The sequence below is a fragment of the Mesocricetus auratus genome, unplaced genomic scaffold (genome assembly GCF_017639785.1).
Source record: "Mesocricetus auratus isolate SY011 unplaced genomic scaffold, BCM_Maur_2.0 Super-Scaffold_100019, whole genome shotgun sequence".
In the NCBI taxonomy this organism is placed as follows: Eukaryota; Metazoa; Chordata; class Mammalia; order Rodentia; family Cricetidae; genus Mesocricetus; species Mesocricetus auratus.
Window position 1 is genome coordinate 7,005,415 of NW_024429200.1, and position 27,728 is coordinate 7,033,142.

At 43.5% G+C, this 27,728-nt stretch overlaps 1 protein-coding gene across 6 annotated transcripts in view; it reads right to left on the reverse strand.

Moving 5' to 3' along the window:
- Positions 1–27,728, reverse strand: part of Cald1 (caldesmon 1) — a 176,796-nt gene that overhangs the window by 37,721 nt on the left and 111,347 nt on the right. The gene's annotated exons all lie outside the window — the stretch shown is intronic.

Sequence of the window (27,728 nt, forward strand, 5' to 3'; positions counted from 1 at the left end):
ATTTATCTGTTTTAGTTTTCATTTTTGTATTTGTTTTTTAGAGTGAGAAAGAATGTGGGGCAGGTAGGAAGGTGGGGGAAGATTTGGGAGGAGATGATAGAAGGAAAAGAGTATGTTCAAAATATACCAACTTAAAAAAAAAAGAAAAGAAAAATTAGTAAGCACTTCTACTGGAGGCAGGAAGCCAATTTCCTAACATGTTTAAGAGCTTTAAAATCCACAGGTTCAATGAGAAAAGCCTCAGAAAAGGAGAGGCTCCAGAAATTATAATGAGATCAACCATAAATACTTCACTCAGATCAAAATCTGGACACTGATTTCCTTAACTGTTCCTCCTGTGTTTCTGTATCTTAAAAAAGAATGCCCCTAAAATGCCAACAGGCTGAATAACTCCCTCACCTGTAGCCGTAAACCTTAATGGAAATCTGTCATTTGACTTGAGAGGCCATAGAGGGCTGGTGAATCCCAAGATCAGCTCTGACATTTCTGCATCCCACTGAACCTCCACTTCCGTGTGAGTCATCTGAGAGAAAGTGACACCGCTTAAAAGGGATCTCAGGTTTGTCACTGAGATGCCACTGTCCTATTCCCAACTTCCTACAGCTATGCACTGCCCATGCAGGTTACATCTAGTAGAAGACCTGGGCCTCACAGCCTCCAAGAAGGGCATCTCTTAGGCAACTGTTATTATCATTATTATTATTATTATTATTATTATTGCTTTTGTCAATGTCATCTTAATGAGGTTCTTATGACAGGATCTGACTTAAAGAGTTAAAACTTTCTGTGGGTTGAAAATGTACTTGTCAACTACTTGGAGGCAGCATGACTCACGTACATCCATTATTGTTTTTTGTACCAAAACCCCAGGGGTTTTCTTTCATAATATGAAATGCAAGCAGATTCTCCATGCCTATTTCATCAGCACCGCAGATTGCTTTTTTTTCTCCCAGAAAGTCTGAGGCCACACTGTGATCAAGAGGGAAATTCTTGGGCCATTGAAGAATGTGTTCAGTAGACTTACTACTGCACCTTTGGAAGTTCATTTAAATATTCCAGGATCTTAAATATAGTTTTGTTTACATGTGGTGTCAGCAAAATATTTTGGTTTCAATGAATTTAAAATCCAATTCTGAAGTTTTCCCTTGGAATCCTTAAGAGGAAGAGAATTAAAAATTATAATGGAGAAAAATAAAACCCTAGAAAATAAAAATATTTTCAGTCAGAATATGGGAAAGTAAACAGGTCTGTGTGTAATAATAAAGGAGAGAGTGAAAAAAGCCTCTTTGAAAAGAATGTTGTGGTGGGGTTAGAAAAGTAACATGTGCTATATTCATTGACCTACCATATCAATGTTGAGCCATATTTGCTGGCGTCAACTCACACAAGGAGATATGTTACTTTGAAGACAATTATCCAGGAAGAAAAATATATCTCAAGTCATCTATCTCCTCCTTCTCATCCCATGTGCCCTGAACATATTTGAGTCACTAGAGCTTGTATATCAACCATGTTTATTTTGGTTTCCATAATATCTGCAAACTTTCATATTCACATTCTTATGTATGTCCTCATCAGTTGTCACCACCAGTCCATCATTTACTTTATACAAAGATGGCATCCCACGGCTAAACAAATAATATCTGCAACCATAGACCGCAATGAGTCTGTGTGCTACAGACAGACAGACAGACAGTGGGAAGAAAAAACAAGGTCCGCTTGCATCCATGTGCACCACAGAAGGCTGGTTCCCAGGGTCATCACATCAGCTTCCCGTGTGACCCGATCAACAGACTGGGTCTGCTTAGAAGAAATCTAGGGCACCAGATTTGAGAACTTTCTAAAATTGTCCTACCCTAGGACAAACAGATTCTCCAAGTAAAAAGTCCATGTATGAATCAATGCATATAGTCACTAGAAATTTTAAAATGAAATATTCTGATACATTGAAATTAGTTTTTTAGATTAAAAAACTTTTATCATAAATTGTGCTGTACCTGCAAATGAATATAGTGTAACTTCACTTTCAAGAGTAATAATGGAACTGGCAAACTGACATGTACACACCTATCAACTCATTATCACCAGCAGCTAATTAATTAGGGGCTTATGTATTTCTTTTCAATACCATTCCTATCTCTTTTGTCTCCCAATCACCCAACCTCAATTGTACTACATTCTTGCTTTTGTTTTGTAGTTTTACCACCATGGTGTGCATTCCTAAATAATACATTTTAAAAGCATTGCCTGCTTAGAAAAACGTCATGTAATAATAAATGTAATCCACGATTGGTGACTTTCACACAGCAACATGCCTTAGGGGTTATAGGAATCCACATAGTTTATAAAGATCAATGGGACTCGAGCCTGCTTCCCAAACCTTTCTTGAGATGGTGCTTTGGATGGGATAAATGACTATGATCTTATTCAACTGGTGTCACTTTCTTTAATTAAAAAAATCCTGAAATGGCTTATGATATTCAGTAGAAAATAAAATGGATAAAACCTATATTTATATCCTTATGGAGTTGTTATTTTTCTCATGTTTCTTTTGAAAAGAAAGAATGTGTATCACTAAATTCAGATTTGGGAGGGCCACTCCATAACAGTTTCCTGAGATAAACTGAAATCTATTCATGTTCTCCCAGACAGGGTTCAATTTGTTCCATCCCATCTATCCTACCATATCCAAATAATAAACTTGTTCAGGCACAAAGATTTACCTTTTAATTTGTAGTTTCCAATGGGACAGTATGAGGACTGGACAGATGGCTCCATAATTAAGAGCATCTACTGCTCTTGTAGAAAAACCTGAGTTCAGTTCCTAACATCCATTTCTTGTATGTTGCAATACACCGAAATACCAGAAGTATTCACCACCTCTGGCCTCTGCAGATATTGCACAAATGTACGCACACACACACACACACACACACACACACACACACACACACACTTAAAGTCTGTAAAAAAAAACAAAATGAAAAAAGGTAGGTGTGGTAGTCTGAATGTATTTGGCTCCTATAAGCTCATGGGGAGTGGTACTATTAGGAGGTGTGGCCTTGTTGAAGTAGGTGTGGCCTTGTTGGAGGAAGTGTGGCACTGTGGGATCAGGTTTAGAGGTCTCCTATGCTCAAGCTGCACCTAGTTCAGACCACTTCCTGTTGCCTGCAGGTCACGATGTAGGATTCTCAGCTCCTTCTCCAGCACCATGTTTGCCTGAGTGCCACTAAGTCACACCACGATAACGGACTAAACCTTTAAAAATGTAAGCCACCTCAATTAAATGTTTTCCCTTCATAAAAGTTACAGTGGTCATGGCGTCTCTTCATAGCAATAGAATCCTTAACTAATACAGTAGGTATATAAGAGAGGGTTGATGGTAGAAAAGATCTATATGACTGTTCCTTTGGTCTCTGAGCTAAACTTTGGCTGAAATGAAAGGGAAACGGTTAAGTAGATGAGAATCTAATTAAAAGGAAATTAGCCAAACTCACCCTTCCACTTTAACATTCAACCAAAATAAATGTAGCTAATAATACCAACTACTGCCTGTGTTTCCATAGCATGAGCTTGTCTTAAGTCCAAGCCTAGGATTCTTTAATAATCATCATGAATAATGACTTCAAATATCATATGAAAACATGACTCCTAATGTTCTTTGACTTTCAAAAATGGCAATCAAAAGTAACACTGGGGAGAGGGCTAGAATCAGACTAGGGATGTTCTCTGGCTGTCATACCTATCAAAGGATATCTTGTTTTAATGTACATAGTGCATGGACAATAAGGGTAAATGTAAACAATTTTAAAGTCAAACATGAGAAAATAAGACCCAGGTGCCTATGACTGCCAATACCATATTTGTCTTCTCTCTCTCTCTCTCTCTCTCTCTCTCTCTCTCTCTCTCTCTCTCTCTCTCTCTCTCACACACACACACAAACACACAAACACACAGTTCTATGAGCTGACGTGGCTGCAACCACATCTGACCACAGGCGTATCAATAAGCAAATTCTTTTCAAACACACATTTCCATCTTCCTGTGTAAAAGCCACGAAGTCGTCTTAGATGAGTCTTAGAGTGACCTAAAAACTTCAGGCATTCTCCCAAACTTGAAGAATTCATGTGATGCAATATACAGGTCCATAATTCCATATGGTTTTGCTTCTAATTATGGTACCATTATCACGTGGGTAGACAAAGGAATTGGAAAAAAAAGAAAAAGAAGAAGACAAGTTGTCCTTAGATGGAGGGTCTAAGCCTGTGAGTCATCAAAGGGAACCCCGGCACAGGAAAGTGGTGCTGTAGACAGGGTTGCTGCAGACAGGGAGGAAGTTGTGTGCAGCCGGCGGAGGCCGCCATGTCCTTACAGACCCTGTGTCAGCATCCTTTGCAGACAGACAGGCGGTGCTTAATGGGGGGGAATTTATGGATAATGGATTTTCATAACAGACCTTTTGTGATCTTTCCCTCCCTGAAAAGTGCCCTCCAGAGCTTTTCTGCTTCCACTCTCAGTTTTAACTGGGAAAAGATTTACTGTTCATTTCCTCCTTCCCAAGCCGTCATTTCCATTTGGGTGGCACAGCCCTCCCATCTTGATTCCCTTGGTGTCCCTCGGTTCCTCTCAGGAACCAGGCAGTTCTCAGACACTGGTACATGAGACTGGGGCCCCTGTTTCTAGTGTCGCCAGTAAAAGGAATGATTGTCATTCTAACAAGAAAGCATATTGGGGTGGCTCCTACTCCTTGACTCCAGAGCTACCACACAAACCCATCTAGAATCCCCGGGCTCACGTCTACCCTCCAAATGCTAGCATTTCAGAGGTTTGTTTATGAGTGAAGGTAACCCTTGAGGGAGACAGGAAATAGAAAATGAAGGGCCACATCCGGGACACTTGGCTCAATGGAAAGGACATGCATCTTTGCAGGGGACTTGGCAGCCACCTCTGGGTCAGCCTAGCCTCCCTGCTGTTGGGAAAGGAAGTCAAGGGCTCTTCTCTGTTCTTGGTGGGTTATGGTCCTGTCAGGGGAAACTTTACTTAAGACAGAGCCTGCTCAAGATGGAGATGAGCTGACACTCATTTCTGCTTGGTTAAAGAAAAAAACAACAAAACAAAGACAACCTGTTTCCATGCTTGAAGACGCCCTTCAAGTAAAGGCCCAAATGTCCTCATTTTAGCAGAAGAGGTCTCCTTCTAAACGAAGCACCGTGTTTGTGTGCCTTGATTAGATTAGCAGCACTGATGACCAGAGAACTCCAAAGCTTCTGAGAGGGTGATATGGGTCTCACAGATAGACACTCTTGTACGGCACTTAAATTACCTTGAAGAGTCCTCGTGTGGACTCGGAGCTCTATATGCCAAGAGATGGCTAGCCAGGAAGGATTATCCTGCTTTCTGACTAGACACAAAAGCAACCACTGCTGTAGCAATGGAGACAACAGGCTACTAAACTGTCATGTGGGCTAATTACAAATGACCATTGGCAACATGAGTAGCAGCATATGGGTTTCTAATCTTGTGTACATTCCTCACTCAAGCCAAACCACTGGCCATCTGGACCATGACTCCGAAGGAGGGCAATTCAGTTTAGCTGAGAGAACAGAGCAATGAACCATGGGCAGGATGGGGTGGGTAGACTCTAATCCTATCCCTAACCCTAACCCTAGACCTAACCCTAACCCTAGCCCTAACTCTAACCCTAACCCTAACCCTAACCCTATCCCTAACCCTCACCCTAACCCTAACCCTATCCCTAACCCTAACCCTCACCCTCAATCTCACCCTAACCCTAACCCTAACCTTCACCCTCACCCTCACCCTAACCCTCACCCTCACCCTGTCTGAGGCGCAGGCAGGGGATATGGCAGATACCAAGGTGGAGTTTTGGCTTGTGGCACGGGAAGCCAGCTGGGACTGACTGCCGACGCACTGACACCAGGTGACTAGAATAAACCCATCCTTAAGAAGACACTGATGAAACACACATTTGCTGTGTTCCAGTCATGGGGGGACAAAGCAAAGAGGAACAAATGGCTTAAAATGGAGTTGTAACTTGGTAGGTAAGCCAAGGAATGTGCTAGGATGTAATGGAAGTTCAGATGTGGTAAATATTAAAGGAGACATATACAGTGGTTGAAGCTTAGCGGACGGATAATACAGTTTTAACCGTGGGATCGGAGCAGGCTTCATGGGAAAAGTGGCACTTGAGCCAGATCTAGGACTGGAGGTCTACAAGGAGGGAGGAGGCGCTTTCTTCATTCGAGAGCACAAAGGGAAGGTTATAAAGTCAGGAAACGTGCGCATGGAAAAGCAAACAACTCAGTCTGGCCAGGGCTCACGGGGCATGAAGGTCATTAGTGCAGCTCTGGCTGTGTACGGTACAAACCCAAGCCCACCAGCCATTCTGCAGGTCTTGAGAAAGGCTCCCTCTCTAAAGGGTCTGGCCCAATGCAGACGTGGCCTAAATGGACAGCAGCATACACAGAGGAGGATTTTCTAGTTCCGTCTCCACTCCAGGTGTTTCGACGCATTCTGCAGCTTTCCCCGGGAACTAAAAGAAATAGGGCCAGTTACACACTATCAAGGGCTCCATAAATCTCAGCGGCAAGAGGAGCCTTGAGCTCAACAAATCCCCGGGTCATTCAGAACAGTAGTTTGTGGCAGACGTCTCAAGAGCAATAAGCTAGGTCCTCAATTCTTTGTGAACGCAATTGCTATTCTCTTTCTCATTGCCGCGTCCCCGGCTCCTCGCTCCCACCCTGCCGACCCACACAGCAGACATTCCTGTCACTTCTTCTCTGTCAGAATCCCAACTGAACCTTCGCCTCTGTGTTACGGTGTTAAAAGCATAGGGGCGCAGACGGATACAACTGGAAGGAAGTGGGGAGGTTATTTTAACGTTCGCACCACATTATATGTGGTACTCCGAGTGGGCCTGTGACTCACACTAGCAATTACAGCACCTGCACTGACCCAGGTCTGTAGCTCCCATCCCTGCTTCCTAGGCTAGGGACTTTCTCAAGGTGTTCTGCCAATTAACAAAGGCACCGGGGGCTGACAAATGATGGCCTGCAGGCCATGCATCTTTTCTCTAAGTTATTTTTTGGGAAGCTAACAATTATCATCTCATCTAGGGTCTACCTGGGACTTCAATTTCAGAGCTCAGTTAAAGGGCAGAGGTTGCATAGCATCCAGAATTTGAAAGTAAACACTACGTGGGCTTGTATTTAACAAAACATGTTGATCAAACATGGTTATTTGCAGGCAGGTCATTGATCTGTATGAATGGCTTTAAAACAAATTTTTGTCTTATGTTCCTATCAAAAATGAAACAGAACTAGGTGTGGTGGTATACGCCTTTATTCCCAGCATTCAGGATGCAGAGGCGGGTGGACCTCCATGAGCCTTGTCTACATAGCAAATTCTAGGCTAGCCAGGGCTACATAGTGAAACTTTGTCTAAACAAACAAACAAACAAACAAACACAACAACTACAAAAAAATCAGGTACCACTAATTAGTTCTCTTGATTTATATGTATTCAGTTATTTACAAATTAAGCACACACAGTACTATCGAAATATTTATAACATTATAAAACACAAAAAAATGAAACAAATGTATTAAAGTGAATAGTGGTTGGTCAATGTTCACAAAACTTCTATTGCTTTTTAAATTTTTGTTATAACACACTGTAACCAGTTATTTGAAGGTCCGGCTAACACAAGGTTCAATTTACTCTTGTATTCAACTTTTAGTGGCACTTGCAGCTTAGTTATCATTATTACTATTATTTCTTTTAGATTTAAAATTTTATGTGTATGAGTGTTTGGTTGAATTTATGAGGAAGTCAGAACAGGGTCTCAGATCTCCTGGAACTGCAGTCATGGGTGGTTGTGAGCCACCGTGGGGTGCTGGGAATGAAGCCAGGTCCTCTGCAAGAGCAACTGCTCTTACAGGCTGAGCTGTCTCTCCAACCCTTAGACTGTTTTTAAGCCTACGAAAAACGTATGTGTACAACTGGCAGAGATAAACGCTTGGTATGTTGAAGCACGGCACCAACACACTAAGTCTCCCCAATACCCATGTGTATCTGTACTAATGTCCACCATGTCTCCTTTCAAAGCCATGCAAAAGTGTTTACAGTTTTAAATAAATTGCTTCAACATCCACTGAGATGATTTCCTTGAGAGATCCGAAACAGTTAATTTTTTTCAAGGCTAGGTATGAAGACATGCTTTTCTTGATCACGTTTACGTATTTTTCAGCAACAAAATCACAAACAAAAGGGCTATTTTCAACACAATTTTCCACCACGTATGTTTCTTCTGAAGATGAACGTGTTCTGTAGCGAGTATGGTGACAGCAGTGCAGGGGATCATACTAAGAACCATGGGCTTGTCCATTTGAAGTGTGTGAACTGAGTGCCGGGGAACTGGGTTTCAGCAGAGATTACAAACTTTAGGGGAAAGCTGTTAGATCCTCACAAGGCCTGCTGGCAGGAGTGGGTGGGGGCTGGGGACATGCTCCTCCAAGCTTATCCCACAGGCCGGGCACTAGCTCCCTGTGCGTATCCTTCCTTGTATTTCGAGCAAATTCCCTTCTGCCTGTAGCCTGAGCACAAACGTTTATGAGCAGCATGTATAAACCTCTTTAACAAATGCAGTTTAACCAGATAAACCCTCTGACCCCGCTGAGAACAAAGGGCCATGCGCCACTGTGTGCTGCCCATCCAGACCCGTTCTTCCCTCTGGGTTTGGAGCACATGCTCCTCCCTGAGGACTGCACATGGCTGGAAAAAGGGCCGAGGAAAGATGTCAGGGCCATACACCAGAAAGTACGACAACACCAGAAAGTACGGTGACACCAGGAAGTAAGGCGACACCAGGAAGTATGGCGACACCAGGAAGTACAGCGACACCAGAAAGGCTTTGATTCTTTGCCCTTTAACTCCATTTTCCATTCCCTAGCCTCACTGCTTCTGCTTTGACACTTCCCTTCCTCTCCACTTACCAGCTTGAGAGCCATCATCCCTCAGGTTAGGCTCAGACTAAGCTTTCATCCTGCTGATTGGCTGAGGAGAGAAGCCTTTGCTCCCTGTGAAGTCACTGAGATTAAAGCATCTCACTCCTATGTTGTCTGTTGTGAGATATCTGTACACTGTATAAAGATGTATTCGCTGTTGACTGGTGTAATAAAAGCTGTGAAAGGCTGGTAGCTAGGCAGGAGGTACAGGCTGGACTTCTAGGTAGGCTCAGTTGCTAGAGGTATATACGGAGGTACAGCTCTTTGAAGAGGCCCTGCTACCAGGCACTTGAATGGGGTTTATGAACAGAAGGAAGTGAGAGACTGGGTAGAAACACCTACCAAAGCGTGGACCTAGAAACTTCCCAGAGCTGGGGTGGTAAGTGTGGTTCCCGCCAGTACTGCTGGCGTGAGGCCAGGCTCTCAGGAAACCGAGGAAGGCAGAGTCAGCCACCAGAGTTGTGTGGCGGTAGCCTAGTCATTTAAGGCTTGGCTTCTGTAGTCAGAGAACACTGCAGATGTACAGAAAGCCAGGTCCAGTCAGAGAAAACCTCTAAAAAGGTATGGTATGTTTTAAAAGGTGCTTAGGTACAAAAAATGGATATAGACAGTCATTTAAAAAGTTTTAAAATAATGAATTAAAGTCTTTAAAGAGATAGACAACTAATATAAAAGGAAAAAGCCACATAAAAATGGGAAATACACAGGATGTCTGGATCCGGTATGGTGCTGTGTTGACTTTGAATTTTTAAAATGCTAATCCACAAAAAACAATATCTGCTGAGAGACACTGGATTATGGAAACTGCTAAACTAAACCAACATATATGTTAAGAATGTTTTAACTTCAAAATGGAAGTCACAAAATGTGTTGTGTTGGGGAGGAGGTTATGCCTTAGTTTCTTAAGTATGGTTTCTTAAAAATTAATGAAGATTGCATTTGATTTGGGGAGACCTCCTCAAAATCTTGGCTACAGACATGAAAAAAGAAACCAAGAAAGAGTACAGGACAGATGACAAATATGTTGATCCCTCTACTGTGGGAACAGCTCAGAGACTGGATGGGACACGATAAATCTTTTTAGCTACAGCGTCCTCATGACTTATTATTATGTGCCATTCTTTCATATGACATGGATAGAGGTTTGGCTACCCAGTCTGAACAATGTTATAAAGTTACCAGATGTCTTTTACCTGCCCAAACACAAAACAAAAAATCATCTTTAGCTGGCTTGTACACACCACACATTCCATACTTACGTTAATGAAGATATGTATGTTACCTTTAAAATTTTGCATGTTTTCAGAACAAAAGGACCAGATGCTAATAAAGACAAGACAAATAGCCCAGATGATCCAGCCTCCAGAATGCCTTTTTTGCCATTTCCTCAAAAAAAATCTACATCCAAAACAACTTCAAATTGCATAGCTGAGATGCTCCAGTCTCACAGACTACTCCAGCCAAAATTTCAGATAAGCTCTACACCTTCCCGTAACACAGAGGCTAAACAAAAATAATACAGTTAGCTCTCCCAGGACTTGATTATTATCTCAATTTTCTCAGGGCCCCCTAAAGATGCCATTACCCCCAGACAACAGGAAGCAGTCTAGAGAAGATAACACCTACACTCCCTAGAGGTGAGGAGGATGGTTTTTGGTCATTCAGTGGGTTATGGATATTTGTCATTGCCTAGGGGAATTGGTTACAAGTTGTTATTGGTCATGGTCAGGGAGAAAGCTAAGTAAGGGAGAGTAAATTCAGGGATCTCTTTCTGAAAAGAAAAAGGAATATGAGAATGATAGGATAAAAGGGTATACTATTGATTCTACTTTAGATTTGAAAGCAACTTTAATCTCAAATATTTTACATTGGTATAGATTTTTGAATATTGATACAAATTAAAGCTAATTTTGTTAGAACATGCTCTTTATATGTTTCTACTCCTGTTTAAGGTTTTGTATCCGAGTCCTGGAATGTGAGGGATTTCACTGAGGGGAGAAAGATCTTTCCGGTCTCAATGTCATGACTATGAGTTGACAGAGCAGAACCATAGTAAACCAAAACAGAGTGACAACGGCAGCTTCAAAGCCAGTCTTAATGGCAGAGGAGACATCAACAACAAATACAAGAGCAGGACCCACCCCGGCATGTCACATTTCTCTCAAACTCTCCTCTCTAATGTTGAAAGTGGAACCCAACACATCACATTTCTTTCACATCTTTCCCTCTGAATGCTGAAAGCAGTTACCGGCCACAGCTTTCTTTCCAGGATTTGCTTGGCTAAGTGGCAGGCACATTGTGCAGACTTGTCTAGAACACAATTGTTTTAATGGATTTACTATAAATATCTTTGTCATTTTAATGTTTCTTTGCCCTTGAAGGTCAGAACTAGAAAAGGTTCAACAACAACCCCCCCCAAACACAACAAAACAACAAACACAACAAAAGAACAGGCGGTGGTGGACAGGAGAGGAGTCTGACTTGACTCTAGTCAATAATTAGAGGGAAGGCAAACAGGGTCAGCTGGTACTTTCTCCTCAACTGTGGACTCTGGTCCACTCCAAGGGCTGATCTTCCTGTGTGTTTGTATATGGATGTGTGCATGCCACCCACCTGTCTCTCACTGTCACGTGATGGATTATGACTTAGCTCATGCACACTGAGCAGTCCTTTGTTTTCTTGATGCTTTGGGCCATGTCCTTCCTCTCCACGGAAGAGGAAGACTTCACACAATTCATCTTCCCTTGCCGATTTCTTACATTCTCTACACTCTGTTTTTCTTCTCACTAGCAAGCCTGGCATTGGCTTTGACTTTTTGTGATGTCTTAGAAAGCAAAATTAATTCATGGAGAGGAGTATGTTTGACTTAGCCAGTCCTTTAGAAATATTTAATGAGCCCTAGCCAAAACTGGCTCTATAATCCAATGGATGTTCTAAGAAACACAAAGATGGCTAGTTCCAGTGTATCATGGGCTATCTTATAGCTTTGACATTTAATTTCAGGGCTGTGTTTTTAACTTACTATCATCTACTTTGCAGGTTTAATTGGGGATGCATCTATGTGGTTCCAGGGATTTTGTTCAGTTCCAGATATTGTTACTATTTGTCTGGCCAATATAAATATTAAAAGACTGGTTATTAAGTATCTCAGAACACTGTACTGACTATATGTAGTATCCTTCAGCCCAGGCATTAGCAGACATAACTCCAAAGTAAGACTGTATCATAGGCTTGTACTCTTCACAGCTACTTTAGAGCAAAGCATATAAAATTGTCCTTTATATAGTTGCTCCTTCTCACCTAGGAGATGGAGTCTAAGGCCTTTAACTGATGGTTGATACTACATATATATATATATGTACCTATGATAAAATTTAATTAATAAATTAGGTACTAGGTACAAAAAGTATCATAGTCAATAACAAAATACCACTATAATGATAAACTATAATCAGTGTCATTTAAAATGTATAAACTGTCTAGAATTCTCAATTTAATATTTTTAGAGCAAAGTTGACCAGGGGTAATTAAAAATCAGTGTAGTGAAGCCCCCAAGTCAGGGTGCCTCCTGAATACCTCTTTTTATTTCACTTCATGTAGAACCTTTCATTTGATGATCTCATCTGTATTATTTATTGTCTTAACAGCTGTGACAAAGTATCCTGGAAGAAGCCCCTTATGGGAAGAAAGATTTTCTTTGGCTCACAGTTTGAACAGTTACAGTGAGACGGCTCAGGAGTTAAGAGCACTTGCTGCTTTTTCAGAGGACCTGGGTTCAGTTCCCAGCACCCACATTGCCCTAACTTCAGTCAGGGTATCTGATACCCTTTTTTGGCCTTCACAGACAACTGCACACATGTCATACACATACAGATAAACAGACACGTACATACACATAAACTTCAAAAAGTAAGAAGTTAATTTTTAAAAATAATTATTTCTTTTAAAAGAAAGGAAGAAAAAAAAGGAAAAGGTTCAGTTCATCATGATGGGAAGGTCATGGCAGAGTTAATAGCAAGGGGAGAGCAGCTGGGTCTTATCACAAGTCACCAACTAAGCAGGCAGAGAACACAGGAAGGAGGTAGGATCAGGCACTAGCTCTCAACGTCTTCCTCACCAGAAACCCACTTCCTTCAGCTGCCCCCACCTCCCAAGACAAGACCATTATCTGGAGAAGAAGTGTTCAAAACTTCACATTCAGCCCATGGCACATTCCTCTGGAACATTCTCTGCCAACTATTTGCTTTATAATTTTCTTTGTGTTCCATAACAGTTTTCTTCCTCTCCTCCCTCTAGCTCACTACACTTTCTCTGGGTAATGTCACCATGCCTTACCCTGCTTGTCTACCTATGCTGATGACTGTCCCATCTCTAATCCCAGCTTAGTCTGCTGTGCCAGACTTCCAAATGGCCTGTCTTCCTTGAGAACGGCCTGCTCTGGAGAGGAAAGTGTTACTTCATACACCTGACTCATCTGTGAGTTTGCAAAGTTTTCACTCTTCCTTATGCGGTACTGTATTATCACAGCCTGTTATTTTTGAAGATAAGTGGCTTTATTTTTTAAAGATCCCTTGGTGGTATCATTTCATATTTTCTAAATACAGCAATTTTACAATTTCACAATCTGAAGTTGGCTTAGTATTAGAGGAAAATCAAAGAGGCATTTATTAATTATATCGGTTCTCAAGAGATATGTAACTTACAGGACACAGAGAAAACTTGAAAAGTACAACTATATTACTACAGCTTTGAAGTGAATCCATCACTTTCAACTGTTTGGCTCCTTCTGGGTGTGGAAAATAGTGTTTCAACAATGCCCATGTGTCTAGAAGCTGACTTTTGGTTTCAACTACAAGTCTCTATTGTTGAGTTTAAAACAACTGGACTTGAACCTACTGGCCCAAGAAGAAACCTGTCTAACTAGTTCCATGTACATACTGTATTTTCTTTAAAGGTTTCAAAATGTCAGAAAGAGTCTGGCCCTTGTGGGAAGCAGGTGACACAAAAGACAGTGCATTTGGGGACTTGGATCTCAAGGTCACCAATGTTATGTATATAATTGGATCACCTGGGGCAGTTCTTAAAAGTCCATGACATGGGTTGTGCCCCAGCCCAGTTCAAGCAGAGCTGTTGACCTGGGGTGAGAACGTTTTAATCCCTTAAGGGATTCCAGTCTGCAGGCAGGCTGAGAAACACTGATTCTTGCGGAGTGCCGGAGGAAGGCTTTGGAGCAGATGCAACCAAGGACCACTCAGAGAACGGAAGTGAGAGGGGGCACAGGCAGCCACTCAAGTGATCAGAGGGGACACAGATGATCCGTTTTTCTGTATAAGCCTAATGGCAGACTTCTTGCTTCCTTCATTCCAATTTAAATTGAGTTACATCAATATTTAAAAGCAACTGTAGGTATTAATACTATTGCACGGATAGATTCTTAAAACCTAAAACATTGGTTGGACAAACCAAATAGCAGATACTTTGTTCTTTCCATAACCAAATCTGACATCATTACCATCTACTCTGATGACCCAGGGGACTTAACCTATAACCACACATCTTTCTTCCCAATCACAGATAAACTGTGTCAGGATGGTATTCTCCAAGCTCGGCTGCCCAGCTGCAGAAGGACAAGTTTTAAAGTTTGTTTTACAGCAACTGAAATGTCAAAAGAAGAAACCAAGTCAGGAGCCAGCCAAACCATCAGAGACACCTGCCAAACCACACCTTATCCTCCTCGATCAGCAAAAAACACCATCCTCCGCCTGACTCCCCTTACCTCACCCTCAGGAGCTTGTACATTCCCTTATTAGGACACGGGCAGGGCAGAGGCTGCTCCTGTCTGAGGGCCCAGGAGTGGCTTCAGCAACATGTGCAGCTCATAACAGGCACAGAGGAGGCGGAGGGAGGCTGGAAACATTAAATCCTCACTCTACGGAGGACAATCCGTTTTGAGAAGGCCACAATTATGGCTTTGGAAAACAAAACTTTCTTTAAAGGCCAAACCCAAAATTAAAACACAATCCTGATTTTTTTAAATAAACAAAAAAAATGCATTCTCAGGAAGGGTGTTTTTAAAACTTAGAAATCGAGAGAACTGTAATCTGAAGGGTGCTGGGGAGACATTCATGAGCACCCAGTCTTTGCTCTCAGTAAGGGGTGGGCTTGGGAGATCTGCACACACTGGTCTGCCTTAGTTCTAAGCCAGAGCATACACACCTAGAGCATCATTCCCATTTCCCCCCTCCTTCCCTCTGTCCCTCCCTCCCTCTCTCTCTCTGTCTGTCTGCCTCTGTCTCTGTCTCTCTCTCTGTTTCTCTCTCTCTGTTTCTCTCTCTCTCTCTCTCTCTCTCTCTCTCTCTCTCTCTCTCTCTCTCTCTCTCACACACACACACACACACACACACACACACACACACCTGAAGTAGAACACAAGCGCCCTGTCTCTTCTGCCTGTCAGCTTGTCCCCTGCTTACAGCATGACCTTCTCTTGGCCCTGACCAAGGCTTACACGCTCTTTCTAGTCTCACAGTGAACCACTATTCATGCCAGACTTTTCTCCTACACAGTACGAACAAAACTGAGTGTTGCTTCCAAGTCAGAATGAGACATCTCCTTGTTAACATCCATGTCAGCAGGGCTGCCTGCTTAATCCCATCCTGTTTGGTGGCTAAACTGTTTTTGGAGCCAATTCCTGAATTCAGGGCTATCCAAGCTGTCACAGAGCACGACTATTTTGCAAAGCATTTTGATTGCATACAGGATGGAATCCAGTCATCATAATGCCAGTGAGATGGATGCTATTACCATGTCAACTTCGAAACTGAGAAGACAGACAGGCTTGAAGGGCCAAGGGACTTGGACCCAGAGCTAGGCCTCAGCACCATTTTGGGGGTTGCTGATCAGTGCTCTCTTTTCTATCCAAGATGTCAAAACCTTGGGTTCCGCTCAACTAAGGAGTCTGGAAGCCTACCAGAGAGAACCAAAGTTCTCACATTCACCAAGGGCCCCCACAAAAGGGCCCAGAGCCTGTTTAAAACCAGAGGGAACCCCAGGAGTCACCTTAACACACATCTCCCAGAGTAGGTTGCTGCTGCTACTGATTAACAACTATTTCTGCTAAGTTCTACACCTTGTTAAAGTTAAAGGGTTATCATTTCCCAGGCTAAAAAGCCAAATATAACAGCCATTATCTATGTAAAAACCAAAGATATAAAAGGATGAATACGACCTATCAGAGTGAATGGAAAAGACTGGTTTAAACGGCGGAGGAAACAGGCTTAACTGGGATAAGTACCGTTTGTGTGTGCTCATACTGTACAGTCTAGGTAAGTAATCCTGCAAGGGGCGACAATCCCAAGGCCAGAGCTATGCACACAGCGTGTTAGCTAGCATCCAGCTGACCTCAATGTGGGGGCTGCTTGTACTATGATGATACACATTTCTTTCCAGGTGTCCCTTCTCTAACAATGACAGCACGGGATTTAGAAGGTCTGGGTAAATTCAAAGTTAAGAGAAGAATTCATTTTAATTGGCGTAACAAAAGTTTTGGGGTGTGGTTAAACAGTGAAACCAAAGGAGCTACTAACACCTCAGGGGCCCAGGTGTCCCACTTGGGAGAAGAGGCCACAGCTATGATCACATTTTAGGACCCTCGGGGCAGTGCCCCCCCCCTCCCCCGGGCTGGTAATTTTCAATTGAATCCAGGAAGATCAAAGGTCCTGGATCCATTTTTTTCCATCCGCTCCAGCCTTGCCCCTCCTGGAGAAGAAGCTTGCTCATCAGTCAGGAAGTGATGTAATGATAGGATTACTGCCAGGGTTACCACGCAAAGGCCAGAGGCCAGAGCTGTGGAAACACACAGGGGTCAGTACTCATTCAGCACAAAGCTGTACCGCACAGGGCAGTCACCAGCAGCCAGACTTCACCCACCCCCAGGCTGGGGAGAGCCCGGCAAGAGACGTAACCTGTCTGCCCTTGTCATCCTCATCTGTAAAAGGAAGATAATCCTCCTTACCATGCAGCCGTGCTAGTAATCAAAGGAAGTAGTTATTTTCAAAGTCCTTGAACAGTGCTCGCATATGGAGAGTACAATATGAGTACTAGGTATTCTTTTTTTTTTGGTTTTTATGAGACAGGGTTTCTCTGTATTGTTTTGGAGGCTATCGGTCCAGCCCGGCCTCGAACTCACAGAGATCCGCCTGCCTCTGCCTCCCGAGTGCTGGGATTAAAGGCGTGCGCCACCACCGCCTGGCTGAGTACTAGTCATTCTTATGACTTCATTCTTACATCATCATCATCATCATCATCATCATCAAATGGCTCTGTGACTACAGGGTGTGCGGGTCATGCTGCTGCTTCCCAATGAGGAAAGGGTTGTCCAGGAACGGTTTTTAAAATGTACTCTTATTTTATTCGTTTGTGTGTGATGAATGTGTATATGGGTGCGTGTATTGGTATACACATCTGTGTGTGTATACATAGAACAGAATGGGGAGGGCACAGTGTTTTCAAATCTTTCTCTGTCTCTCTCCATCTCTACTCCTTCTGTGCTGGGGTTGTAGGCTCAAGTGGATACATCTGGGTTTTCATCTGGGTGTTGGAAATTTGAACTCAGGTCCCCACGTTTGCACAGCAAACTCTTACCTTCTGAATCATCTCATCAGAGCCTCACGGAGGATCTTACCAACTCAAAGACCTCAAGCTCCCTCTAGATGATACCATTAACATCAGAGAAATGGGAAAACTACAGTTTCAACATAGAATAAATGGAAGGGGATGGATCTTATCTCCTGTGTGTATGCTTGTGCTCCCCATCATGATTTTTTTTAGGAGGATGGAAGGATGATAGGGGAACCGTGGGTGTTTTTTTTTAAATCTATTAAATAGAATGCCTTTCATCTGCCCTTTTCTCTACCTCTTCCTTAATCCATGCCACTTCTCATTAACATGCCGACAGGAATTTAACAAGAGAGCTTTGCCTTCCCATGGCCAAAAAGGGAAGAGGCGAATCCCTTTGAGCCTCTTTGAGGCTGGCTCAGCACCAGGCCTCATGGAGGGGAGATGGATCAGAGCTCCAAGCACGGTGCTTGGTCCTAACCCCCTGGAATGATTTTAGACAGTGGGCTGCCAGGGAAAGCTCCAGATATCCCGACTGCCCCAACATCCTCCAGGCAGCTGACATTTTAAATAGACTCAATAATTACCCCTACTTATAGCTGAAGAATTAAGCTATGAAATGCCATGTTAAAATTTTACAATCTTCTAGTATTTGTCATGCATTGTGACCTCCAAAAAAACCTGATGTTGACAACCTAACTACCAGTACCTTGGAATGTGACCTTATTTGGAAATTAGGTCTTAAGACAAAGTCATTTGGGGTGGGTTCTAATCCAGGATGAAATCTGGACAGGAAGTAAACTATGGGAAGAGATGTGATGAAAACGCCACCAAAGGCAGAGCATCAGGGTGAGGCTTCTACAGGCAAGGACTGTTGGTGACTACTAGCAGAGTGATGGAAGCTGGGAGACAGTCCTCCATAGGAGCCAACTGTGCCTTGTAACTTACTTATTTCAAAGATTTAAATTTTGGAAGCAGTTTTAGGTTTCAAGAAAAACTCAGAAGAAGGTAGAACTTTCCCAGTCCCCTCTGTCCCCCCAGACTCACAGTCTATCCCACCAGAGACAATCCCCCACTAGAAGGGCATTTGTTGCAATGGATGGAACCAGGTGAGACTCACTCTTTTCATAAACCTGAAACGAGGTCTTTTCCTGAGCATCTCTCTCCCCCTTAATGCTTGGGTTTAAATATGTATTGAAACAAGGCTTCTTAATAAATTCCAACTTGGCTCCAAAACCAAAACAAGTGATGAGCCTCAATGGACAGACAAGCAGGGCCATCCAGTCCTTAGTTCACATTAGGCTTAGGTCTTGGCACCGTACATTCTGCGAATTTGAACAACATGTCATCATAGTTATAGTATGTGCCCTCTCTAGAATCTTCATGTGCCCCTCCTAAACCTCTTGCTCTTCTCTTCCCCCCACAATCTTTGGCAATCACCAATATCCTTGCCTTCTCCATTTGTCTTGACTTTTGCAGAGTGAAGTATGGTTGAGATCATATGTTGCTTTTTCAGACCAGTCTTTTTTTTTTTTTTTTTTTACTTCGTAGTAATACCTCCAAATTTCTGACATGTTTTTTCATGACTTAGCAGCCTATTTCTTCTCGGTAGTGAACAATATTTCACTACCTGGCTGTATCATCCCTGAGGGGCGCTTACCCACGCACCTGTAGAAGGACCGCTCACCTAGCATTTTGAGCCATTCAGTGAGTTGTGCTTTGTTGAGGCAGCCCCCCGGGAAACCAATACAGAACACAAGCTGAGGACTGAGCAGTTCTGCTTTGTTAAGGAACATCTGTAGCATGTTCAGGAGAATGGTTAATCACACTGTATTGGTTTACTCAGTCTACCTGATTCCTAAATGTATCTCTTCACATGCTCACTTTCCGGTTTTACTGTGTTCCTGTAGTCTTCCCAAACCTGGGGATATTGGGGAGTTTAACCTGTAGCTCACAATCCTTAGCCTTCCAGGCCTCCTCAGAGAAGTTGGGTAACAGGGTTACTCTACTCTCTGGGATAGGGTTTTCTCCATGGTCTCTTTGTAACTCACCAATCCTGAGACCCAGGTTCCTCATATTTCATGGATCAAAGTGCATATTTAAATGAGGTCAGACACTTAAAATATATGCAGGCAAGTGAGGGAGAGCGTGTGCTCACACAGACCTAAGCTCTATCTGGGTCTGCACTGCTCTTTGGCTTGAAGTTAACAGAGTGACAAATGCTTCCTGAATGTCCTTCATTCCAAGAGAAAAGTCCCTTCCTGTGTTTAGGTCTAGGAAACTTTGGTGGTTAGAAAATATTCACTTTTCAAGAAGCTCTCTAACAGCCAGGATGCCCATTTTGTGGAGACACTAGCAAACTTTAAAAGTATGGCTAGGTCTGTTGAGTGTCATGTCATTCAAGGAGGTCCACACACTCTCTGATGAGCCGCATTGCATTCCCGGCAGAGGTATGTGGATACCCTAATTCCAAGCATCGCCCATGACTTAGATGTACTGGGATGCAGATGAGGTCATCACAGTGGCATTCGATCCAGTACAACTGCGATCCTTTGCACACAAACACGCACAGAGGGAGGGCTATGTGAGAGATATCAAGAATGGCATGTGAAACTCTCTGAACCATGAAGCCATGAGCCAGGGAACATCTGGGGCCATCAGAAGCCAGGAGAGACCCTAGAGAGAATCCTCACTGACTTCCAGCCTCCAGAACAACATGTTTCTTATTGTACTTTGCTCCGGCAGTCCCAGGAAACTAATTCACCTCACCAGAGTTGGCCCTGCTTTCCTGACTATCTAGCAGTAGAGTCCGTCCATTCCTTTCTGCACAGACTCCCACAAATGGCTCTCGCTGTAAACCATCTACCTTTCCTGCCTTTTGAACTCCTGCTAAACACCAAGAGCTACGCTAACTATAGCCATTTGCCTCCTTTTATAAATGAGTGTAGTAAGACGCTCACTCTGGAGTAAACTGATGGGGCTGGGACCCAAGAGTTCCGGGATGTTGAAGCTAGGATCTTTAACTTATACTCTTCTTCACCTCTCAAGAGTACTTGAGAACTGGTGGCATTCGACAGTAAACACGTCCTGCATCTTACCATCTTCTCCTTCCCAGAGTATCCCATTTAAGACAAACAAGGAAAATAGAGACTCTTTTTGTTGTTGTTGTTGTTGTTTACCTAAAAAGTCAGATCAAAAGTACCTGAAGACTAGACGAGCCCTGAGGATGGCGGTGTGGAATCTCCTCTCTGGTAGTAAGTAAACAAAGCAAGTGAAATCGGAGTCAAGGAACTCCAACCTTCTGAAAAGTGGGATAGCGTAATGAGCACAGGCCAACCCCAAACTGAACTCTGTTGCATTTGCCCTGACCTCAGACTCTGGGGTCTCTGAGGAAGGGACTGCTCAGAGGGAAAAGGGGTGGTGTGCTGATTTAAACTTCCACTGGGGCTCATGCGATCTGAAGATTGGTTTCTTTAACTTTCGCTAGCCTGTAAGGCAGGGAATACATGTTATTTCCCACAGGTGGGGAAGCCAGGGCACCGTGAAATTAACAGCCTATTTGCTGTTGTTAAGTTTCTTGTGCCTGTGACCAAAACACCTGAGGGAATACCTTCCGGGAAGAATTGTGACTTTTGACTGACATAGGGTTCTGTGCACGATGGCTTGGCTCTGTGAGCTTGGGCAAAATATCACGGCGGTGAGAGCATGTAGTGGAGGATACTCTTCACCTCGCCTCATGGTGGACAGGAGGCAGAGGGCAACAGGAAACCACCAAGGCAAGCTACCCATCCCCCAAACCTCCCCCATCCCCACCCTCTGCCCAGTGGTCCTCTTCCATTTAGGCTCCACCTTCTCTAATTTCCACAACCCCTCAAAACAGCAATCACCAGCTGGGACTAAGTGTTCAGCACATGAGTCTGTGAGGAGACAGATCACGTCTCCTTCTTCTTTTTTTTTTTTTTTTTTTTTGAGACAGGGTGTCTCTGTGGCTTTGGAGGCTGTCCTGGCACTAGCTCTTTAGACCAGGCTGGTCTCGAACTCACAGAGATCCACCTGCCTCTGTCTCTGGAGTGTTGGGATTAAAGGCATGTGCCACCATCACCCAGCTCAAAGACTCACTTTTTTTTGTTTTTTGTTTTGTTTTTAGAGACAGGGTTTCTCTGTATTATTTTGGAGCCTGTCCTGGAACTCGCTCTGTAGGCCAAGCTGGTCTAGAACACACAGAGATCCACCTGCCTCTGCCTCCTGAGTGCTGGGATTAAAGGCGTGCACCACCAACGCCCGGCAAGACTCACTTCTTAACAGTGTTCATTTTATTCTCTACAGAGTGTTGTGGAATATTACTTTAACTGTGTAAAGATGTGTTGCTGTTTTTACCTTGCTTGCCTAAGGCATCTGATTGGGCTAATAAAAGCTCACTGGCCAATAGCAAGATAGTAGAGGGATAGGTGGGCTGGAAGACAGTGAGAATAAATAGTAAGAGGAATCTAGGCTGAAAAGAAAAGAATGAGGGAGAGAGGGAGACACCTGGGGCAGCCACCACCAGCCAGGAAGCAGAAAAGTAGGAGAGACAAAATGAAAGAAAGGTAAAAAGCCCCAAGGCAGCTGTGGTGAGCTGTCTTTGGTAGAGTTCACTTCTATGAGAAGAGTGTTCTACTTCCTAAAGTGCAAAAACGGCCAGTGCATCTTAGGGATGGGGAGATAGCTCCTACTTGGCTGTTATCTTCTGTCTCCAACTCCCAAAGTGAAAGACAGCAATGTAGAGGATGAGCTTCTAGAAAAGGTGACTGAAGGCAGTCCACTCAACAGCCATGAAGGCATAGTCCCAGTCTGAAGTATTAGGTGGGAGGTGGTGGTGCTACTCTTAATGGGTGGGACCGTCTTGGGGGAAGTTATGTCCTGGTCCTTTTATGTCTTTCTGCTTCCTAGCAGCTAAATTTACAGACTGTCTCTCCCATCATGCACTTGTGACATGATGCACTGCACCACCCACAGGCCCAAAGTCACAAGGCCAAATGATCACGGACTAGCACCTCTGAACCCATGTACCAAAACAAACCCTCGCATACTTAAGGTTGTTTAGCTCAGGTATTTTTGTCAAAGTAAATGAAAAGCTCAAGAACGCAATCAGCAAGCGGCCGTGGGAAGGTAGAACAATGACAGAATGAAACGGAGCAGACAGAGGTAACTTGTGATGGGGGAAATCCAGAGTTACTCTGACTCTACACAGAGACTCAGCACAAGTTGAAAGACACCTTCATTTCAATCAGCATCTGTACCAGATGAGGTATAGAAAAAACTAGACAGGAAATGTGAAAGTCCAATGAGAAAAAAAAATATTGTATTTTTATCTACAAGTTTATTGTTTTGTTTAACATTGGCTGCCTTTAATATAAAGTGGCCTTAAACACAGTGGAAATTAATGTTGATCAACCTTGTGGGATAAAACATAACATCAGGCAAAGTGTGCCTTGCACAAATTGGCTCAGAACTTACAACCCACCGACCACCTAGTTACTTCTTTGATTTTACAACCAGCAAAAGTATTTACAGGCAGAGGGGGGTGAGGTGACCTAGCTGTGAAGCTAGTTACAACATCACAACCAAATGCCACTCTGAGATTTTCACTTTTGACGCTGCATCATGGTGCAGTCAATTTCAGAAATCTTGACAAGCTCTATTGGGAACACATGGTCTCCCTCAGTGTTCCTCTGATTAAATTTTCATTGGGAAAGCAAGGTTATTGAACAACGACTTCACTAGTTTTGTACTTAGTGCTTTTCTGTATGCTTCCATGGATACCATGATGTTGGATGTCCCTGTTCACCCTTTCGCTGTGCACAGCAGGTGACAGCATCTCCTTTAGAGTAGCCACAGCACGTAGAAGTGACTTTTTGGAGATCATGGTGTCAATTACAGGAGTTAGTCCAGCTTTGAGGCTCTCTGCCTCCCATCCAAAAATCCCCTTTCTTCCACCTTCAGGCCCCTCCAGCCTGGAAGGACAGAGGTTCACAAGCTGCTATGAATGTAGGGACCAGAGCAAAGTGCTCATTCAACGTGCTGCACCCTTCAATGTGTGACCTGTTTGCAGCTCCTGAAGGCTCTCTAGTGGGTCAGGACCAACATTTTAATGGGAAATGGAGTAGCATAGGAAATATCAAAGGATCAAAGGACATTATACACTGCAAAAGTTAGCACTATTGACGTATGTATATTTTACAGAGCTAATAAGTCCATTCAATACATACATACATACATACATACATACATACATATATATATTAAGGAAAGTGAATTTCTTTCTAGAGGTCATGAGAAGAGAAAACTGAGACCTTGGTGTAGATACTGCTGACTATGGACCTGTGCTACTATGAATGAAGCCACATCCCTGAATGGACACGTGTGTGTGTGTGTGTGTGTGTGTGTGTGTGTGTGTGTGTGTGTGTGTGTGTGTGTTCTGGATGACAGACATAGGGGATGGCTAAACAAATACTTACGAAGTGTTTGGGACATTACAAGACAACATGAGCTTGGAGACATCGCCTGTGCTTTGTTCTTTTTAATGTTCCTAGGGCCCGATACAACAAGGCTGACCAACGCAGGAAATTCTCAGTGAATATTTGTTGAATGAGCAGATGGAAGTTAGGGAGGGTTACAGATTTTAAAAGGCTCCTCTTAAAAATCCAATTAGGGTTGGAAATAAATCCAGCCAGTGCTACATTTATAGGAAGGCCTTTCCAAACCTTTCATTTGTAAACTGTGCTTTGGAGCTTCAAACACCAATCCCACGTGGTAGCTGGGGTCTCAGGCCAGACTATCCACAGCCACCTTTTCAGCCCAAGAAATGTGGGCAGTCACCAGGGCAGAGGGGGACAGCAGCCACATGCTGGTGGGAAACCCATCCTCCCCACCCAGTTAGGAAGTTAGCTTCCTGAGGGGAGCTGAGCTCCGCGCCTGCATCCTCCTTGTCCTGTTGGACCAGCCTCTCCAGAACCACTTTTGATGGGTGAGCAGGGATGTGATAGGTAGCATAAACTGAGGGCCTATCCTCCAACCAAGGAGGGAAAAGAAATGAGAGAGAGTTACACTAGCAGTGTCCACTGTGGCGACCAGGCACCTAAAACTGTGAACTGGCCGTTCCCAGGGGAGACACGTGCAGAGAACCAACAGTGTCTCCACGATGACTTGCAGGAACCCCACAGCCCCATTTCAGCAACAGCCAACTGAGTGTTCAAGACCTGCAAAGCAAAATTATCCATTTTACACCCTTCTTCCCTGCGCTTCATAAATGGTGTCATTTTACTCTGCACCACAGGAGGAGGCCTGGAAACTCAACCTCTTAAACCCCGTCTTAGGGGACTGGAGAAACGGCTCAGCCAGCAAAAGTGCCTGTCATATAAGCAGAGGACCCGGATTTGGTCACTGGAACCCACAGAAGGCTAGATGGGGTGACTCACATCTGAAATCCTGGCACTCCTGTGGCAAGATGAGACCAGAATAGGCCGGAAGTGCACAGGTCAGCTAGCCGGAAGTGCACAGGTCAGTAGAAACAAGAGAGACCTTCGTCAGCAAGGTGGAAGGAGAAAACTGACTCCCAATGTCCTTGACCTCCATGTATGCACTTGTACTCACACACACACACATTACACACACACACACCAAATAAAAGCTCTTTAAAGCTAAGATAGATATATATATTTATCATATAATGTATATTACATATATCATGTGATATATATGGTATAATGCACACACACACATATATGTATTAAAATCCAGTTTATAATACAAAGCAACAATCACAAATTACACATACCATTTCTTTGTAAAAGAAAAGGCCACTGTCATCGGACTGTTAACTATCACTCTGGTCACTCTAACCTAAGGTTTCCCGATACCCTGGGCTACTGCAGAGCAGACTGGGACATGGGAGCGAGTGGACCACCAGCTACTAGAAAAGGCACCAAGAGTGATTCATAGTGATGCAGGCACATTTTGGGATGGGCATCACTGTTTTCAGAGTGATGGAGGCACATTTTGGGATGGGCATCACTGTTTTCAGAGTGATGCAGGCACATTTTGGGATGGGCATCACTGTTTTCAGAGTGATGGAGGCACATTTTGGGATGGGCATCACTGTTTCACAGCATACCTAAAAATGGCGCTGATGATAACAGCACCCAGAAATTGGAAATTATTTTAAATGTCCTGTAATGTTGTTTATAAGAGAGTAAAGAAATAGTTTTTGTTATTATTAGGAAAGTCACACTATTGGAAAAAATCGAAGTGCTGTATGTTTATAAAGAAAATAAAGAAATAGTTTCTGTTATTACTAGGAAAGCCACACTACTGGAAAATCAAAGTGTTACATTCCCAGGACACTTGGGATGAAATAGGCATCCCAATACTTTTAACTTTTAATGTATATGTTGTTAGGCCCACAAGTAGGTCTGTGCACTTATGTGTGTGCCTGGTGCTCATAAGAGGGGCGGACTTCGAAATCCCCTGGAGCTGGAGCTACAGACTGCAGTGAGCTGCCATGTGAGGAATCAAACCTGGGTTCTCTGGGAAAGCAGCCAGCTCTACAGCTCCCCAGGACTATTGACAATGACATTTCTGGGTACAATTTTGTTCTGTCATTCCTAAAAGACTTACAAAATTATGCCCTCATTTACTAACTCACTGCAATGTTTTCAAATTATTTCCCTCATATAGCAGTCGGATGAACTCCACAATTTCCCTGGTTCTGTAGCTCTAAGTACATCTGTTCACATTTGTCACACAAAAACCAAACTTTGATCTTTCATCCTGAAAGTCAATAAGAAATACAACTATTACTGGACTAAAATAAATATTTCTGGGAAACCCCAAATCTTGACTCAAGTGAATGTCATGAACTTTAGGAACAGGATAAAAAGCAGCAAAGGAAATGCAGAGATGAAACAGACAGAATCTGTCATTTGGCTTCTCTGGGACAAGTTAAACACAGCTCAGAATCTGAAGAACTGGCTGGCCATTCACACCTGCTCCAGAAAATGCCATGGCCCTTGCATAGTTCTTGGTGTTCAGGAATTTTAATGCACCCCTTAAAAGCAAAACGGTGCTAATCTTACACCGTGGGTGATGAAACCGAGATAAATTATCTGATAGACACGTGCAGGAATTTCTAGTTCATTTGGTTGAGCACCTGCTTTAGCATTTAGCCTAATAATTCTTACAAAGCAAAATGTCCAGAGGCCGTGTATAAACTCAAATGATGGGAACAAAAAGTCGAGGCTTACAGTAACCGAGTTGGATTTCTTCAATAATGAAAAACTTAATATGTTTATTTATGAATACATATCTGTGTGTGTGTGTGTGTGAACACCTATCAGCACCATCCTAGATGCTGAAGATTCAAAACAGCTCCTACCATCAGACAAATTACAGACATGCTGTCCACTACCTTTGATAGCAGGTTAGTAACAGAAGGGTACACACAAGTTATTAGAGTGGAGAGAACTGAGGAGTCAGGGATGCTTAAGGAGGAAGGCGGCACACACGTGACAAGATGGGGCAGCCTGTAAATGCTGGTTCGGGAGGCAACAAGCGGTCTAAGTTGGCCGGAGCAGGAGTGCTCACAACGGGAAGGAAAACTCTGCTGCTGTATTAAGGAAAGTGGGCTCTAGCAGCCTCACAGTTGAACATGGGCTGGGCTGGGGACTGGATGGACAGAGACCAAGGGTCACGAGCCAGATGGGCAGAAATCTCCCTCATCCAGGTGCAAGCTAGGCCAGGAAGTCAGGAAGTGACAGAGCAGAAGACAGAGAAGCCTGGAGAAAGTAAATTACTAGCACCACAGGCATGCTGGAGGGCCAAGAGCCAGGTCCAGGTGTGAAAGGGAGAGTGGCTGGGAGGGAGGAGGAGGAAGAGGCCTTTCCATAGCATTCCAGGCTCTGTTGCAGACCAGCTGTGGGATCTGGACGAGGCCTTTACCTCCATGTGCCTTCCTTACATCATCTCAAATCAAGGCATCAGGAAGATCGGTGGCTCCTGAGCCTCTTAGGGAGTCCTAGGATTCCAAGGAAGCTTTAGGAGGGACGGCTG